We start from the raw sequence: 20,502 nt of genomic DNA, 5'->3' as shown, positions 1-20,502 counted from the left end.
AAATATCTAATGAAAAAAAGTGGAAAATCACTGGACTAAAGTGTTTAACCCTCGATAATGACTGCCCCAACTTTGTTGGTTGGGCTGAGAACTTTTCAGCGGCCCTTCATGCTAATTAAATAACATAAAGTCCTGCAGAAATACGGCCTAGATTGAGAACATGGATCTATCTTTACACCTGCTATGGAGCAGACAAAATAGTGCATACGGGCATATTTTATTATATTTATATCAATCACTTTTATGACGAGATTCACCCAAGCTGTGAAGAAGGTATAGCTTGACATAAAACTTGCAATTTTGATAACAGCATAGCAATAGTAAAACAAACAAATACATTCAGAAGGGAATTCCATAAATGGTGCTCAAATATAGAAACAGAGAAACATGATGGCAGATAAAGACCAAATGACCCATCCAGTCTGCCCATCCATGGTAACCATTATCTCTTCCTCTCCCTAAGAGATCCCATGTGCCTATCCCAAACTTTCTTGAATTCAGACACAGTCTCTGTCTCCACCAACTCTTCCGGGAGACTGTTCCATGCATCTACCACCCTTTCTGTAAAAAAGTATTTCCTTAGATTACGCCTGAGCCTATCACTTCTTAACTTCATCCTATGCCCTCTCATTGCAGAGCTTCCTTTCAAATGAAAGAGACTCGACTCATGCACATTTACATCACGGAGGTATTTAAACCTATCATATCTCCCCTCTCCCCCCTTTCCTCCAAAGTATACAGATTGAGATCTTTAAGTCTGTCCCCATACGCCATATGACAAAGACCACACACCATTTTAGTAGCCTGCACCCTTTATAGCAGTGCTTCTCAACATGCGGTAGGAGTATGTGAGTCACTTGTTGGGGGTACGCGGCACTGGCTGCCACCTAGGATATTGCCTGCCCACCTGCCAAAGCCACCGCTGGGGATCCCTCCTTCCTGCCTTCCACCCTCCTACCAAGCTGCTGCCGGGGATCCCCACCTGCCCCCTCCACCGAAGCCAACCCAGAGGGCTTCCCTCTGATGTCAGAGGAAAGCCTTCTGAGTGAAGAGGGAGGGAGGTTCCCAGTTACCTCCTTTTGCTTTCAGTGGCTCTCATTGCAGAGATGCGCAGGACACTGCATGTAGTTGAACCGGAAACCTTCTCTCTGATGTTGGAGGGAAGGCTTGTGGATCAGCCACATGCAGTGTGTGAATTGCTGACTGCACATCCCTGCAATGAGAGCCACTGAAGGCAGAAGGAGCGAGTGAGGCTCAAACAAGTAAGGGAGAAAGGGGATATGATCTGGGACAAAGAGAGAAAGGAGGGGAGAGGTAAAGTACATTGGGACATGGGAGGAGCATGATTTGGGGACTAAGTCTGGAAGGCAGGGAGGGGGGACACGAACTGGGGACACAGAAGGAAGGGAGGGGGCATGATCATGGGACACTGAAGGGAGGGAGGAAGAGGGCACTAACTTGGGACATAGGAGGGAGGGAATAGAAAGGGAGAATTGTTGGGCATGAGTATGTGAGTGAGAGGGAATGAGATGGTGCACATGGGGAAAGGAAGAAAGAAGAAAATTGGGCATATAGAGAGAGAGGAGTGAGGTAGAGATGCATGTGGAATAGAAGGATGAGAGGGAGAAATAATGGATAAATGAGAGGGAACAGAGGGACAGATTGAAGGGGATGCAAGAGGGAGGAATGTTGGACATAGTGATGGAGGGAGAGATGTGGCATTGTGCTGGAGAGTGGTGATAGAAGGAGAAATGGGCATGGGGCTGGTGGGTAGTGATGATAAATGCTGGACATGATCCAGGGGATGAGAGAAGGAGAAATGTTGAATGTGGCAGTAGAGGGGGTGAGAGAGATGGTTGGATCTCTCAAGATAGATGGACAGCGAGAGAGAGAGAGGGAGACATGTTGCCAATAGGGGTGGAGGAGAGAGGAAGAAAAGTTGGACTCATGGAGGGATAGAAAGAGAGATGTTGGTTGGGGAAGGGAATGAGGTCTGGAGGAGAGGAAGCGTGCAGGAGGCAGAAAGAAAGAAAAATTGCATGCACAATCATTAAGAAGTGCAACCAGAGACTCATGAAATCACCAGACAACAAAAATAGGAAAAATGATTTTATTTTCAATTTAGTGATTGAAATATGTCAGTTTTGAGAATTTATATCTGCTGTCTATATTTTGCACTATATTTGTCTATTTTTCTATAGTTGTTATTGAGGTGACATTGCATTTTTAAAGTCATCTGCCTTGACCTCCTTGAAAAAAAAAATATAAATGATAATTAACATTTTCTGTGTGTACAGTATGCTTTGTTTTTTTGTTTTTAATTATGTGGTTACCATTATATATTAAGATCATATTGTGTGTTTATGAAAATTGGATGGAAAAATTGCATTACAATTAGTACTATTATTATGGGGGTGGGGACATGGGCGGAGCCTGGGCGGGTCTGGGGAGGAGCTTGGGCAGGGGTACTCAGTTGATATTTGTTAGACTTAGGAGTACTTGGCTTGAAGAAGTTGAGAAACCCTGGCTTAGAGTATCTGTTCTTTATATGTAAGCAATGTTAATGGTCTTTTAATGCCACACATCTTGTACTTCAGCAAGTGATTCCCAGTTTTCCCACATCACATCTTTGACCTGCTGAATCTCCTCAGGCTTCTGTTCTGGTGTTATTTTACTTGGAAGCAAACTAGCTTTTATACATTTTATTCCCAAAGAAGGAGAAAAGGAATTCTCTGTTTTGGTTGATTTAGACATGGACATTTTCAGTTATCTTCTACAGTGGTCAGCTTCCCAGTAGGGTTCACCGGGATGCAGAATTCTGTTCCTTGGGATTGTCTCCTTAAGAACTCTCTCCTTAAGCTGCTATATGGGCAAAGGCTCACTAGTGCCCCCCTCCCCTTGTAATTGTTTGGACGGTGTCAGGTCAAAAGCGCGCCGGGACAAAGGCGCGCGCAGACAATTGAGCGCGGCGCCCGACGGGGGGGGGGAATAGAGATCGTGCTGCGTTGTGGGGGCGTTGTGAGGATTTGGGGGGTTGTAACCCCCCACATTTTACTGAAAACTTCACTTTTTCCCTGTTTTTAGGGAAAAAGTTAAGTTTACAGTAAAATGTGGAGGGTTACAACCAGTGTTCCCGCTAAGCTTTAGCGCACAGCGAAAAAAGTTTGCTCACAACACCCGCCCGCTTAGAGGGAGCACTGGTTACAACCCCCCAAACCCCCCACAACGCCGGCATGATCTCTATTAAGTAAACTGGGGGGGGCTCCCCAAGAAAACCCCCCCGTCGGAGCCCCTAAAAACTGTAATTTTCTTCGGCGCGCGCCTCCGTCATGCCCTCAGTTGTCAGCGCGCACCTTTGTCTTTCACGAGGTTGTCTATGAACCGTTTGGACTTTATACAGGGGATGACAGGTTTGTGAAAGGGCAGTTATGTCCATGAAGATACAGTTGGATTTCATAGCCATGGGTTAATGAGAGGGGAGAGGGACTTTTATGTGTTTTTAAAGATAGTTGGAATGTGGAGCATATGGAATCATGGGCCTTAAGTAGATGGTAGGAGCTATTGATAAAAATGGATTGGCTGGTATTTTGTTCTTCATTCACCAGTAGGTGGCATGTGAAATAGAGAATAGAAGCATTATTTATTTATTTTCGATACCATTCTCCCAGGGGAATTCAGAACAGTTTACATGAATTTATTCAGGTACTCAAGCATTCTTCCCTGTCTGTCCTGGTGGGCTCACAATCTATCTAATGTACCTGGGACAATGAAGGGATTAAGTGACTTGCTCAGGGTCACAAGGAGCAGTGTGGGTTTGAACCCACAACCTTAGGGTGCTAGGCTGTAGCTTTAACCACTGTGCCACACTTTATAATTTTCCAAATTAATGATGGCAGGAGATTTTATCTATAGAAGGGTTGGCAGAATACGATTTTGAGTGAAATATTAGATGATTTGGTTCCTAAATATAAAAAGAAGAGAATGATGATGAAAAGGATGGTTTTCTTTGGGGATCATGGAAGTAAAAGGATGCTACTATTACTACTATTTATCACTTATATAGTGCTAAAAGACGTATGCAGTGCTGTACATTTTGACATTTAATAGACAGTCCCTGCTCAGAAGAGCTTAAAATCTAGAGATTAGAGAAAATGTTGACAAGATTAGAGTAGCAATGATCTAGGACAAAAGTACAGAAGAATAAGAGTGTGGATAAAGGCAGAAAAACAACAGTGGGTAATAATTAGGAAAGGTTAGAGCAAGTGTGGTGGGGAAGACAGGTCAAAAAGTTGTTTAGAGAAGTGAAATTAAATACTGGGGAGAATATTGAGATAGTGAATGACACAGGGACAAATTTTTCTCTGTTCCTGCAGGAACTCAATTTCCCCATCCCAACCCCATGAGTTTTGGTGCCGTCCCTGCCCCTGCTCCATTCCTGTAAGCTCTGCCTTAACCACACAAGCCTTGAACATTTATGCTTTTAAAGTGTTTGAGGCTTGTGCAGATGAGGACGGAGCTTAGGCATTGGTGGAATGAGGCATTATGACATCACAATCTGAGCTCCAGAAAGTTGCTACTTATGATTTTAAAGTGTTTGAGGCTTGTGCAGATGAGACCAGAACTTAGGCATTGGTGGAATGAAGCATTATGACATCACAATCTGAGCTCTAGAATGTTGCTACTTATGATTTTAAAGTGTTTGAGGCTTGTGCAGATTAGGACGGAGCTTGCAGGAATGGGGAAGGGACAGGAAAAGAACTCATGGGGGTGGGATAGGAAAATGAGTTCCCACGGAGACAGGAAAAATTTGTCCCCCTGTCATTCTCTAGTTACCACCATAGGCACCAGCTCTGGAACAGCATTGAGACTGGTACTCATTAGGACATTTGTTTAGCTGTCCTAAATTTATTTGGTTACTTAGTCAGCTAATGGACTGACTAACTCCACCCTAATTCTGTCCCTTGCCTGTCCCTAACCTAGTTGGTTAAGGAATGGCCAGTTTGTGGACATAGTTATCTGGTCATTTGGATCATCTTTTTGTAACTTAGTCTTGGTTAAAACAGATCTAGATAAAACTGTCTCAAATTTTGCCCTGGATGTTTTGATTTTGTTCTATTATAGCAGAAAAATGTCTAAATTTTGGGCATGCCCAAGTCCTGTCCAAAACACTCCCCAACACGACCTCTTGAAATTTGGACAAACTGAGGAGAAAAATGTCTCAAATCAGAGTTTTGAAAATTGCCACTTACATGTTTAGAAACATAGAAACATAGAAAGATGACGGCAGATAAGGGCTACAGCCCATCAAGTCTGCCCATACCATTGACCCCCTTTTAAGTCTACTGGCCCCCTTAACTCTACTGACCTGCTCTATTAAGTCTATATCCTAGCGACCCTACTCATTGGTATGACTCTCGCAGTGATCCCACATAGGTATCCCATTTATTCTTGAAGTCTGGGATACTGCGGGCCTCGATCACCTGTACTGGAAGCTTGTTCCAATGCTCTATCACTCGTTCCATGAAGAAGTACTTCCTGACGTCTCCACGAAACTTCCCTCCCCTGAGTTTGAGCGGATGTCCTCTTGTGTTCGTGGGTCCTTTGAGAAGAAAGATATCATCTTCCACCTCGACCCGTCCCGTGATGTACTTAAATGTCTCAATCATGTCTCCCCTCTCCCTACGCTCCTCGAGAGTATAGAGCTGCAATTTGTTCAGTCTCTCTTCGTACGAGAGACCCTTTAGCCCCGAGACCATCCTAGTGGCCATCCGCTGAACCGACTCAATTCTGAGCACATCTTTACGGTAATGTGGCCTCCAAAATTGCACACAGTATTCTAGATGAGGTCTCACCATGGCTCTGTATAATGGCATCATGACCTCAGGCTTCCTGTTGACGAAACTTCTCTTGATACAACCCATCATCTGCCGTGCCTTAGATGAAGCCTTCTCCACTTGAGTAGCAGTCTTCATGTCTGCACTGTTGATCACTCCCAAGTCTCGTTCTGCTGTAGTCTTGGTCAAAGTTTCTCCATTCAAGGTGTAAGTTCTGCATGGATTTCCATTTCCGAGATGCATGACCTTCCATTTCTTGGCGTTGAAGCCCAGCTGCCAGACAGAGGACCAACTTTCTAAAGTACGGAGGTCCTGTTCCATAGTATTCTGCAGATTGTAGCCGTTTATGATATTGCATAGTTTGGCATCATCAGCGAACAAGGTTACCTTACCTTGAAGCCCTTGAGTCAAATCCCTAATGAATATGTTGAAGAGGAGTGGACCCAGGACTGAGCCCTGCGGCACTCCGCTGGTCACTTCCGACGTTTTGGAGAGGGTACCATTAACCATCACCCTCTGAAGTCTGCCACTTAGCCAATCTTTAACCCATGCAGTTAGTGTTGCTCCTAACCCCATCGATTCCATCTTGTTCAGCAGTCTGCGGTGTGGGGCGCTGTCAAAAGCCTTGCTGAAGTCAAGGTATACGACGTCTAAGGACTCTCCCGAGTCCAGCCTTCTTGTTACCCAGTCAATGAAGCTGATAAGATTGGACTGGCAGGACCTACCCTTGGTGAATCCATGTTGACTGGGGTCCTGGAGATTCCCCTCATTCAAGACCGTATCTAATTTATGCTTAATTAGTGTTTCCATGAGTTTACACGCTATTGAAGTGAGACTCACCGGTCTATAGTTCGCAGCCTCAGCCTTGCAACCCTTTTTATGCAGAGGAATGACGTTGGCTGTTTTCCAGTCCAACGGAACTTTCCCCGTGCTTAGTGAGAGATTGAAGAGCACGGCCAACGGTTCCGCCAGTACATCTCTCAATTCTCTAAGCACTCTTGGGTGTAAATTGTCCGGTCCCATGGCCTTGTTCTCCTTGAGCCTTGTCAGCTCGCTGTAGACGTCTTCAGGTGTGAACTCAAAATTCTGAAACGGGTCTTCTGCAATTTGTTTTGCCTTCAACTGTGGTCCGTATCCCGGTGCCTCACAGGTGAAGACTGAGCAGAAATATTCATTTAGTATTTCGGCTTTTTCAGAATCCGCCACCGTGTAGTTTCCGTCCGGTCTTCTAAGGCGTACTATGCCGTCTGTGTTCCTTTTCCTATCACTAATATACCTGAAGAAAGATTTGCCCCCTTTTTTAATGTTTTTTGCCAAAGTTTCTTCCACTCGAAGTTTGGCCTTCCTAACTGCTGTTTTGACTGCTGCAGACCTGGTCTTATATTCTACTTTAGTTTCCTTTCTCTGCGTATGTTTGTAGGAAAGAAATGCTGTTTTCTTCTCCTTAATGAGGTGCGAGATCTCCTCAGTGAACCATTGGGGTTTATTGTTTCTTTGCCGTTTGTCTACCGATTTTATGTAGCGATTAGTAGCTTCGTGTATGGATGATTTCAGGTACGACCACATAGCTTCCACATTACCGGTCTCTGCTTGGTCCTGCAGCGTCTGATGGACGAAATCTCCCATGCGTGTGAAGTCGGTGCCCCGGAAGTTAAGTACCTTTGTTTTTGTGATTGATTTAGGGAATCCTTTCCTAAGGTTGAACCATATCATGTTATGGTCGCTGGAGGCTAGCGTATCTCCTACCAAGACCTCTGAGACGCTTTCCCCGTTGGTGAGTACCAGGTCAAGGATCGCCAGGGCCCTAGTGGGCTCCGTTACCAGCAAGAAAAATGTCCTTCTACTGTTTTGCAGATGTATTTCTCTTTTGAACCATAGCTTTACAAATGTTTCATCCCCCCCCCAGTTTTATAGAAGTATTTGATATTTTATCTACCTGTGGGCTTTTTCACTCATCCCCAATGAATCTAGTTTAAAGCCCTCTTCAGTAGGTTCATCACTCCCTTTCAGAAGACACTTCAGGCTAGATTCAGTAAATAGTGCCAAAAAAAAGCAAAATCAGCATTCAACCTTCAACATATTCTGTAATGGACATTCAAAGATGAGGGCCCATTAAAGACTGGCATTGTGTGTGGGACAGCAAGAATTTTAAGACAGACAGTACAGGTCACACTCTATCTAACATACTTGGGGCAATTGGGGGGGGGGATGGGATTAAGTGACTTACCTAGAGTCACAAGAAGCAGCGTGGGTTTGAACCCACAACCTCAGGGTGTTGAGGCTGTAGCTTTAACTACTGCACCACACACTTCTGGCTTCTGTATTTGAGAAATGCCTTGGCGGTCCTGTGTCTGTTATATTTTTACTATAGTGTCTGCTTTGTTGAGACACTTTTGGCTGCCAAATCTGTTGCCTGTAGAAACACATGGAAAAAAAAAGGCCCCCATATCAAATTTTTGTTTTGACAGATCTCATATTGCCAGGTTCTTATTAACGTAGGTTTGTCACATTAGACCTAGGTTTACATCGGCAGTTCCATTACACCATATTTCAGCATTCGTCATACTATAGCAAGATTTATGCCTTTTGACATAGGTCAATGTGTAATAAATCTTTTTTTTTCTGAAAATGTTCAATAAAGATGATTTTTGCATTACAAGTTTGCATTGTATAGGATAATGTTGGGAGAAACATAAAATGCAGGAGTTGCATTGGTTGGTTGGTTGAATTTAGGGTAAACGATGCTAATGGAAAATAAGGCCTGGATTCTAGTAACGGTGTCCTGAAATTAAGGGCTCCTTTTACGAAGGCGCACTAGGGTTTTTAGCGCACGCGCCAAATTATCATGCGCCACAGCGTGCGGTAGCTGAAAATCTACCGCCTTCTAAACAGGAGACGGTAGTGTCTAGTGTGCTCTGGAATTTAACGTGCGCTATTGCACGCGTTAAGGCCCTAGCGCACCTTTGTAAAAGGAGCCCTAAGTGTCCTACCACTGTTTAGCTAACCAATTAGGACACACTTTTTTTTTTTTTTTTTAATATGGAACAAACGTTTAACCAACTTTATTTCAAACACGCTTTCTTATCAAACTTTCAGGAAGCCAATCAAAACTTATCTCTTTGACAAATTTCTCTGACTCCACTTCTGCCTTGATGCATTCCTAAAACACTCCCAGATAAACTCGATTAATCTTAACATGCTAATGTAATTTTGAAAGTTTTTTGTATTATCGTTGTCTGTACAATCTCTTCCTCTGTAAACCACTCTGAACTATTTGTGGTATCACGGTATATAAAAATAAAGTTATTATTATTATTAAATTTTTGCAGTGAGCGGTGCCCGTGTTGAAGGCGCTGTTCACGTGGTTACAGAAGGGTTCATAGACAACTCGGCGAAAGACAAAGGCGCATGCCAACAACTGAGTGCAAGACGGAGGTGCGCGCCGAAGAAAATTACAGTTTTTAGGGGCTCCGACAGGGGGTTTTGTTCGGGAGCCCCCCCCCCCAGTTTACTTAATAGATATCGCGCCGGCGTTGTGGGGGGTTTGGGGGGTTGTAACCCTCCACATTTTACTGTAAACTTAACTTTTTCCCTAAAAACAGGGAAAAAGTGAAGTTTTCAGTAAAATGTTTTCTAAAGATGTTTGCTGTCTGAATCCCCACTTAAAGGTTGCAATTGCCAAGATTTCTTTTCTTGTGTTTTGGGCAGCAGCAAAGGTGCTAAATAATATCTCACGCAACGGGAAGCGAAGGTTTCAGGAAACAACTTAAGTTTCCAACATCTGGTTTTTAAAAAGCAGACCCACCTGCGCTGCCTTAAACAGGAGAGAAAGTGAATGATCCAGGAAGGAAGTACAGTACAGTATACATAAGCAAAAAGTGCAGGGTAAGGTAATGTGTTGTCTCCCTCAGGTCAAACAAGAGGTTGTTTGTAAATGACCCTTTTTTGAGACAGGCTCATAATGGCTTCCCAAGATTATAGCATGCCACAAAGAGACGCTTAAATAGCTGATGCTCACAGCAAGGGTTATACTATATGGCTATTAGGGTGAATAGAAGCAGCTTGGAAGCAGCTTAAGTCTTGCCAATGACAGGAAATAAGGTCAAGAGATTATAGCAGGTCTTTGAATTGAAGAGGTTTACAAAATAAATATTAGCCTTTTGCCTTCAGCTCAGAAATGAAATTTTAGAAAGGAAGAAGAAAGAAAAAAATTCCATGATTCAGACATTTTTATTCTGGCCTTATCTCAGAGCAAGGTGGGAAAAATAAAGATAGCTGAGAAGATCTTTCACCCTTTCCACTCCCCCCCTTCCTATGCACCCTGTTATTTGCAATCAGCCACGTCTCCTCTAATTGCAAGTTCAGAGGGGCTAAGAAATGTGCCAGTTTGAAAATAAATTCAGACAATGGTTTTAATAGTGCAGCTGAGGTAACTATTGCTGTCATGAGAACTGGAACCTTGCCTTGCCCTCCCCTCCCCCAATGGTCTTTAAGCTATTTGTTCTTGATCTCTATTTTCTTATTTTCATAGCTCTACATCAGTGGTCTCAAACTCAAACCCTTTGCAGGGCCACATTTTGGATTTGTAGGTACTTGGAGGGCCTCAGAAAAAAATAGTTAATGTCTTATTAAAGAAATGACAATTTTGCATGAAGTAAAACTCTTTATAGTTTATAAAGCTTTCCTTTTGGCTAAGTCTTAATAATAATAATATTGTCATTTATAGCTAATGAGACATATGATCAAGAAACTGTTTTATTTTACTTTTGTGATTATGATTAACATACCAAGGGCCTCAAAATAGTACCTGGTGGGCTGCATATGGCCCCTAGGTCACGAGTTTGAGACCACAGCACTACATGAAATTTTGTGTCTGTTAATTTTCTCCCAAAACAAGAGGATACAGTTAATCTACTGGTGACTAAAAATCAGACACTCGAACATCTAAAGTAGACTGGTAAGATTTCAGCATCAACACACGATGGAAGGAAACCTCCATGAAATGAGGTCCTCAAAAAAATTACTTGACAGCCAAACCAGAATTTTATGACATCTACATTCTTCGTACTTAACTGTCCTTTTACTAAGGTGTGCTCAGTGGCATAGTAAGGGGGGGGGAGCACAGGGTAGTCCGCCCTGGGTGCCATTTTGGAGGAAGCGCCAGCACCCATCCTCCTCTCTACCCCCCTTCACTCCTTCCTGACCCTCCCTCCCCGCCGCATGTGTGCACCCCTTCCCTCGTACCTCTTTGATTTTTCCGGCACGAGTAGTATCACAAACTCACTGCCCGTGTCGGTGATCGGCTCTATCTGATGTCACTTCCGGGGCCCGCACCTAGGAAGTGACGCCAGAGAGAGAGCCAACATGACGCGGGCAACGAGTTTGTGAAGCTGCTTGCGCTTGGAAAATTAAAAAAGGGGGAGGGGTGGAGAAGAGGGCGGGGAGGGGCGCTACTACCCCTGGCGCCACTCATCCTTGCTACGCCACTGGGTGTGCTAACCCCAGATTTGGGGGGGTAATTCTTCAGTGTCTGCTACTGTTGAGATGAGCTATTTTACCAGAAGTTCTGCTAGTTTATCACAAGGGCTCATTTTCTCCAATGAGACTAAACTAAACTAAACCTTAAGTTTATATACCGCATCCTCTCCACGGAAGTGGAGCTCGGCATGGTTTACAAGAACTTAAAATATAAGAAGAGAAAGGAAAAGGTTTACATGAGCTTATATATAGAATGGAAGAGTAAGGGGGGAAATAGAATTACATGTTAGAGAAGAGCCAAGTTTTCAGTTGCTTGCAGAGTAGTTGGAGAGAGCCCAGGTTCCGCAACGGGATAATAAGGTCGTTCTAGAGACCTGTGATTTTGAAGAGAAGAGATTTTCCCAGTTTACCTGCATAAAGAATACCGCGTAGAGAGGAGAAGGATAGTTTATATCTTTGGGCTGGTCTGGTGGAGTCAGGACTCGAGGAGTTAAAGGATAGTGTGATTAGGGGAGGAAGGATGCCGTGAATGATCTTAAAAGCCAGGCAGGAGCATTTGAAATGGATTCTGGAAATCACTGGGAGCCAGTAAAGCTTGGACAGGAGTGGGGAGACATGGTCAGATTTGCGTTTTGCAAAGATCAACTTGGCTGCAGTATTCTGGATAAGCTGGAGTCTTTGAAGACTTTTTTTGGTTAGGCGTAAGTAAATGGTATTGCAGTAGTCAAGTTTGGAGAGGATGATGGATTGGACGAGGACGGCGAAATGTTTTTGGCTAAAGTAGGATCTTACTTTCCTCAGCATGTGGAGGCTGAAAAAGCATGATTTTGCCAAGGAGTTGAGGTGGTCGTTGAGGGAGAGAGAAGAATCAATAGTGATGCCAAGGACCTTGCTTGAGAACTCGAGGTGCAGAGCAGCGCCTGTGGGTAGTGCGAAGATGGTGGGCAGGTGTTCTAACTGTTCTAACTAAATAAAATAGCACAACTTGAGGTAAAATAACCCACCTTAACACATTGACAAATGCTCCCCTTAGCACTAATGATTAATATGTGTGTGGGGAGAGGGGGAGAGTGTGGTGCAGCTACAGCCTCAGCACCCTGAGCTCATGAGCCCAAACCCACACCGCTCGTCATAACCCTGAGCAAGTCACCCAATCCCCCCTTGCCCCAGATACATTAGACAGATTGTGAGCCCACCAGGACAGACAGGGGCAAATGCTTGAGTACCTGAATAAATTCATGTAAACCTTTCTAAGCTCCCTTGGGACAACAGTATAGAAAATTGAATAAATAAAATAAACGTGCTAAATGCAAAGATGTGCGTAATGGTAGGCGGTATATCAAATAAATAATAAATTGAAAAAGGAGTCCTTAGCTTCCCAATAATTTTCCTTTTACTATATAACAAACCCCCCCCCCCCCAAAAAAAAAAATAAAAAACTACAACAGAGATAAAGCTTAATGTTCACTAATAGACTTTAGTATGTGCTAAGTCCCACACAATCCATTTTATCCCCATAGGCCACGTGTCTCTTAGGAGATAATTCTATAAGGAGGTGCCTAAAAAAAGTGGCAAATATGCAAGTAGATGCTGGAATTCTAGGGGCTCTTTCACTAAGCTGTGGGAAGCACTATTGCATGCTTACTGCAGTTTATAAAGGCTTACTCAGAACATGCTCATGCTTCCTGTGGTAAGTTCCTAACCAGCGCATAAAAAATGAGTTTAAAGTTTTTGTTGAAGGGGTGTGTCTGAGAGTGGAGAGTTAGGGTTACCAGATTTTACTATTGTAAAATCTGGACCCATGGCCCCGCCCTCAGGCCCGCCCAGTTCCACCCGGCCCGGCCCCGTTCTGCCCAAGTCATGCCCCGCTCTGCCCCAGCCTCGCCCCGTCCCTTCAACCCGTCCTTGTGCTCAGAGCCGCATCAGGAAGGCATCTGCACATGCGCAGGTGTGATGTGATGACCTCACTGCGTGGGCTCCGCACATGACGCGAACAGCATGTTGGGGTTGCTGTTTGCACCGGCAAAGAACTAGAGGTACGGTGCGAGGGAAGTGAAGGCGTGCGTGCAGCGGGGGGGAGCAGTGAGAAGGAGCGAGGGGGATGGAGAGGAAGAGGGGTACCAGCGCCCTCACCAGGGTCACTGAACACACTGGAGTTGTCGAATCTTCACCTGTCTCTTAACTCCCCCTCACTGCTATAACCTCCCCAACCCTGAAATGTCCTGTCTAAATTAGATTGTAAGCTCTTCTGAGCAGGGACTGCCTTTTGTATGTTAAAATGCACAGCACTGCGTTCGCCTTTCAGCTCTATAGAAATAATAAATAGTAGTAGTAGTCATGTTGCAGGACACAAACCATACAAGTCTGTCTGGCATCGGCCTCTGTTCTCTTATGCTGGATTTGGCCACATGCAGGACACAGACCGAGCAAGTTTGTTCAGCGTCGGCTTCTGTTCCCCCCTGCTGGAATTGGCCACTCTTCTTTGTCTCTCACGACGTGCGGGACACAGACCGTACAAGTCTGTCCGGCGTCAGCCTCTGTTCTCCCATGCTGAATTTGGCCACCTCTTCTTTGTCTCTCACTATTTGTGGGACAGACCATTCAAGTCTGTCTGGCATCGGCCTCCCACTATTCTTGTCCAAGGTAAATCACCTCAGTAGCCAGGTTGTGCTTCTATCTTATTTCTATTTAAGCATCTCCCGTGTCTATCCCATGCATTTTTAAATTCGTTCACAGTTTTAGACTCTACCACCTCTCGGAAGAGTGTTCCATGCATCCAACACCCTCTCTGTAAAAAAGTATTTTCTGACATTACTCCTTTTTATTTTTTTTTAATAAATCTTTATTAATTTTCAAATAACAGTGCCATACAATGAATTTAAACATAAACAGAACACACTTTAAATATACAAATAATTTTTAAAAAACAATCTTTTTCTCCCCCCTCCTCCCCATAATCAATAGAAGAAGTACATATTGAATTTCAATAATATAGATAATTAAGTATAGCAAGCGATAATACATTCCCCTCCCCCCACCCATCCACCCACTCCTGAGTCTACCTCCCTGCAATCTCTTGCTCATATCAGTATTTTAGGAGACAATTGAAAATGTATTTGTTTACATATTTTTAGGAAATTAATGTATTATGTTCAACCTTATATGTGCAGTTTCTTATTCTAATTTGTAAACCGCAGAGAACTTAATAGTATTACGGTACAGAAATAAATTTTTATGTTATGTTATTCATGTGCTCTATGTAGTTCTCTGAAAGATGCAAAGGCCATCTTCCAGGGACCCACAAACTATAGCTGAATTTGTATCTCACCTTGAGCTTGGATTTGGTAAAGCAAGTAGTTAAATCTTATATCTAATTCTTTCTTTTGGACCTGTAACAAAATAAGAATAATGCTAAGCCCGTCACAGTTCTCCTCAACAGGTGCTTCTGAAAGCAATTAAGCATTGTTTCACAATTTTCCCCCAATTTAGGGCAATTTCCTTTTAGCAGTGACAATCCAGACTTTTCATAGGGATGTGAAAATGAGCCATTTGAATGGATATCTTGGGATATCCAGAGGGAAGACACTGACATATAGAACATACATTTTCTAGCAACACACAGCGGCACTTCCTACAATGGTTTGCAAATATTTTTTCTAAATAAAGTTTGTATATTGAGGAAAAAAATATATCCGTTTTCCTTTTAGATATGTAGGGAGTCAAAAATTATTAGCAAGCTAAAAATCAAAGAATAAGAGAGAAGGAAAACAACCTTAGTTCACTTCCAATTAATCTTCAGGAGAAGATAAAGATGGTTAAATATAACAAAAGTATTCATTTATTTTTAACATTCAGAAAGTTTAGGAATGGGGTGTCAGGAAAAGTTAGCCAGAAATATTAATTATTTGGCATAGAAAAGGAATAAGACCATAGTGAAAACCATGTAAATATTATACACATTACAAATCTAATCTAATCTACCGGTAATCTTTGGTTTATATACCGGGTCATCTCCCAGTGGAGCTGGACTTGGTTCACATATAATTAAGACATAGCAGAAAACATAAGAGAAGGAAGAACTAATTAAAAACTAAAGTACATAAGAAAAGCATAAGAAAAATCACTATAATATTATCATTTTGTTGAGACTGTAGTTAAACCATTTAAAAATTGCGAGAACAACATTTTCAGGAATTTACGAAATAATTGCAGCTGGCATAGAAGCCTAATGGAGTCAGGAAGTTCATTTCAGATCTCTACAAACTTGAAAACAAAAGATCGACTGAGTTTCCCAAAGCATGAAATATTGCACAATGATTATGAATTCCACATTTTAGCTGACTTTAAAGTGTTCTGCTGCTTGGGCAGCCTAATAACTTTTTGGTACATGATCCACGGAAAAGCAAGATTCAACTTAATCTGGAGCAGAGAGTGATATACAATAATAGGATTAGTAAACAATGTAATATAGCATAATTGTATACAGTACCTAGTGTACAAATATATCCCCAACGCTATTAAGTCACTGTTGGAAGTAGAATAAAATAACAGATGTGAAGCTGATTTTACGTACAACTTGGAGACATTCAGGTCAGTCTTATGGCAATTAGTCCAGTCTTTTACAAAAGGCTCTGCCAAACACAGAGCCTATTGTAAAATACTGTAAGGACATGCAGGAGTGCATGTGTATTTACCAGAATGACCAGTGGGAGCAGCAATTTTAAACGGCACATAAGGGAAAAAGAGTCCTACAATTTACCAAATATGCAGGGGATCAGCTTTTAAAAAATCTCTGCTCCTGACTTTCATGTGCTCCTGATCCCCTTCCATGCCAGTTGAGTCCTCCCCTAGTCCACTCCGAAGCATATAATCCCCCTTTCTGAACCCATACCCCCAATTAGCCAATGTCCTACCTTTTCAAAACCATCGGTGCCCCACTGGAACTGAAGAAATCCCCCCCATGCCCCAATCCCACTCCTAGCACTTATTGGGGGATATCTATGGTGGTTCAGAAGAGAGTGGGAGCAATCGCCTCTCACTCTTGCTACTTAGTCCTGAGCCTGGATTCAAAATGACGCATTTGACCCCTAGTGGTAGCTATTTGTTGAAGTTAGAACCACCAAGGATACTATACTGCTCTACTACACTGCTGAATCCCTGCGGATTTACTGTAGCCCTGAAAGGTGAGGGGGGACTGCAATGCTGAATGTGGTCTTCACTGCCAGGAGTTGTTCCTGATTGCTTTGGCATGGGTTGAGGGGGGGGGGTTTCCTTGAGAATTTTGGGAAGTAGGTTCAGCAGAAGAACTTATATGCTTTGGGGATAGGTTAAGGGAGAATGGTCAGCCTCTAATCTTGCCTCTTCAAGCTGGTACTTATGCTACCTTGAGGCAGGTGTAAAAACTAATGTCAGATTTTATTCCAATACAAAGGCAAGTATACCATTTTAGAATAGAAACAGAATATGGCGGCAGAAAAGGGCCGTTGGCCCAACACGTCTGCCCACTCAGAAAAACCCTCCCCTTAAAAGAACACTCCCCTAAGCAATTTCCCGAAGTGATCCCACATGTTTATCCCATCGTTTCTTGAAGTCGAACACGTTGCTGGCTTCAACTACCTCCCGTGGAAGGCCATTCCAACGATCAGCCACCCTTTCGGTGAAGAAGTACTTCCTGATGTCACCATGAAATCTCCCACCCTTGAGTTTGAGCGGATGCCCTCTTGTTGCCATGGGACCCGTAACAAAAAGGATATCTTCCTCCACTTCGATACGGCCTGTAAGATATTTGAATGTCTCTATCATGTCTCCCCTCTCTCTGCGTTCTTTGAGAGAATATAGCTGCAGACTGCTTAGACGCTCTTCATATGGGAGATCCTTGAGTCCTGAGACCATCTTAGTGGCCATTCGCTAGACCGATTCCATTCTCTTCACGTCTTTTTGATAATGTGGCCTCCAAAACTGAACACAGTACTCCAGATGAGGTCTCACCATGGACCTGTACAACGGCATTATGACTTCAGGCTTTTGTCTGACAAAACTTCTTCGGATGCAACCCAGCATTCGTCCAGCCTTGGCTGAAGCTTTCTCTACATGAGTGGCTGCCTTCATATGTTCGCTAATGATTACACCCAGGTCTTGTTCTTCAACAGTTCTTGTTAAGGTTTCCCCGTTCAGGGTGTATGTTCTGCTGGGGTTACCGCTACCAAGGTGCATAATCTTACATTTTTTGGCATTAAAGCTCATTTGCCAAGTTTTAGACCATTGTTCCATTAAAAGTAGGTCCTGCCTCATAGTGTCGGGCATGGTTGCGCTGTGAACCACGTTGCATAGCTTAGCGTCATTGGCGAATAGTGTAATTTTACCTCGAAGTCCCTGGGGTCCTGTACAAAGATATTAAACAGTATCGGACCTAAGAGTGAGCCCTGCGGGATCCCACTGGTCACAGCCAACGTTTCTGAGGGGGGTACCATTTACCACCACCCTCTGAAGTCTACCACTGAGCCAGTCTTTAACCCATGCAGTCAAAGTTTCTCCTAATCCCATCGCTTTCATCTTGTTTAATAACCTACGGTGTGGGACACTATCAAAAGCCTTACTGAAGTCTAAATACACGATATCCAGGGATTTCCCCCTGTCCAGTTGTTTCATTACCCAGTCAAAGAAGCTTATCAGATTGGATTGACAAGACCTTCCCTTCGTGAACCCATGCTGCAGAGGGTCCCTCAGCTTCTCGTCATCCAGAATCATATCCAATCTGTTTTTACTCAACATTTCCATAAGTTTACACACTATTGATGTGAGACTCACCGGTCTGTAATTTTCAGCCTCTGATCTGCATCACTTTTTGTGGAGCGGAATGACGTTAGCAGTTTTCCAGTCCAAGGGGACTTTTCCCTTGTTTAGGGAAAGATTGAAAAGCGCAGATAACGGCTCTGCCAGGACATCTCTCAGTTCCCGAAGTGCAGATTATCCGGCCCCATTGCTTTGTTCACTTTTAGCCTTGATAGTTCATTGCTTGCAGTAAATTGCTTGCAGTAAATTGCTTGCAGTAAATTCAAAATCCCGGAACGGGTCCTCTGAGCACTCACTTGTTTGCGGCTGTGGTCCGGATCCCGGTGCCTCACAGGTGAAGACCGAGCAGAAGTATCCATTGAGGTCAGAGTAGCTCTAGCCCCCAAGCAGAGAGGATGCCGAAATAAGTGCTCCTTGTTTGAACCCTTGAGAAGGCCTGTTTGGGCGAAATGGGTCCCGTCGGGGCATGCAGATGATGGGGCAAGCATATGATACTGCAATAAAGGATAAGTAAAAAGATTTATATGCTGTTGATTCTTTATTATTTTTATTAACAGTTGAATTCAAAGTAATATATCAACATATAGAGTTAGCACGTTTTGCTACCATCTTTTTTTTTTTTAATATCTTTATTCCTTTTTACATTATGCAATCAAGTGTACAATAAAACAAGTCATACTATACATTCTTCACTTGAAACTCTACAATCATTTTATACCATAAATTACCTCCCATCCTTCCCTTTCCAAATATTACCCATCACAATGTCATAAAACCCACCCACCCACCCTCCCACTCTATACATACTAAATGGGGATAAATACAATTATTTATTATAGTAATCAATTAATGGTCTCCACACATCTTTAAATTTCTTATAATAACCTCTCTTAATCGCCAATGTTTTTTCCATTTCATACACATGACATACCGAACTCCACCAGAAACAGTAATTCAACCCTCTATAGTCTTTCCAGTTGTGTGTTATTTGTTGGATGGCAGAAACCCTGATGAGTGAGGTTGATTTTTGCTTTGGAGTTTTCCTATTTACCTCACTCTCTATCTTCATTTTTTGCTTTAGTCCCAAGAATGACTCTCATAACCCCAGTGGTGAAGCAAATGCATTGGTTACCCATGAGGCAAAGAGTTCACGTTAAGATTCTTTCAACTATGCATCAGATTTTGTATCATGTTTTTCCAGATGTCTTACAGGGGTTTAAAAAAAAATTAATCAGCCTAGAAGATGTTAGATCAGAAAATAGTATGAAACTGAGTTTAGAGGGCAATATGTCAATCTCTCATATTAGGATTGGTGCAGTGATGCTGTCTGTGGCAGGTGCCAAGCTATGGAATGCGTTGCCTGGAATTTTGCGACTTTGCTGGGAGGATGAATTTTAAGAAAATGCTAAAAACTCAATTGTTAGCGCATTCCCGTGTTAGTTCTTTTCTTTTTTTGTGTGAGAGCTGTTTGCAATTGTGTCTGTATGTGGTGTTTAACCTGTTATGATTGTCATCTTTGTAAACCGTATATACGGTATAGAAATTTTTAAATAAATGATCAAATGTGCTCTGTAAGACGATAAATCTAAAACAAAACCCCTTTCTATCTATGAGCTCTTAGCCTTGAAGCATTTGAAATAAGATAGGAAGCTTAGGTCCTGACACTACTTGTCTTGGGGAAGCCTTCATCACGGGGTCAGGTAAAGTTCAACGAATGAGCAAACCAGCACTATTTCAGACAAGTAAAGGTGTTCTTTCCACCCATCTCTCCACTCACGCAGCCTGTTTTTAAAGAAGCAGTTTTTACAACATCAATAAAGAACCTTCCTATCCAATTGCGTCAGACAAAAGCCCAAATACTAGGTTTAAACTATGAAAACTTTTTTTTTTTTTTTTTTTTTGGGGGGGGGGATTAGGTTCATTTAGATTGTTTTGCTATGTCAAATACCCACTAGAGTTCAAAAGTTCAGATGAACCATGAACTTTGTCATTTCACAGCAGGCAGTTCTACAAATTTATCCTGCAAAGTGAAAAAACATATAATATTCAGTCTAAATTAGCAGATTTCTGTTATCATCTCTAAATACACAAGGTTTTCATCATGGACCAATATAGAAGATGGGGAAGGGAACTCCCCCACCCACCAAAAAACCCTAAACAACATAATTCCCTGATCCCTGACCTTGTAGGCTTTCAAACCAGCCCATATTCAGCGATTAACCATTAGTGTGCAAAGCACTCAACCAATCTTAATAAATTGAGAAGTCTTGTATGCCTTATGGTTTTGTGGTGGCTTTTCTCCCTGTCTGAAGCATCACAGAATATCAAAACAATTGGGTCATGACTTTACATATTTATTTAAAGTCAGTACATGTCAGCTCATGATGCAGACTTGACC

Source organism: Geotrypetes seraphini, chromosome 4 (genome assembly GCF_902459505.1).
Source record: "Geotrypetes seraphini chromosome 4, aGeoSer1.1, whole genome shotgun sequence".
NCBI classification, from domain to species: Eukaryota; Metazoa; Chordata; class Amphibia; order Gymnophiona; family Dermophiidae; genus Geotrypetes; species Geotrypetes seraphini.
The sequence above is the reverse complement of the archived record's forward strand: the minus strand, read 5'-3'. Positions refer to the sequence as shown.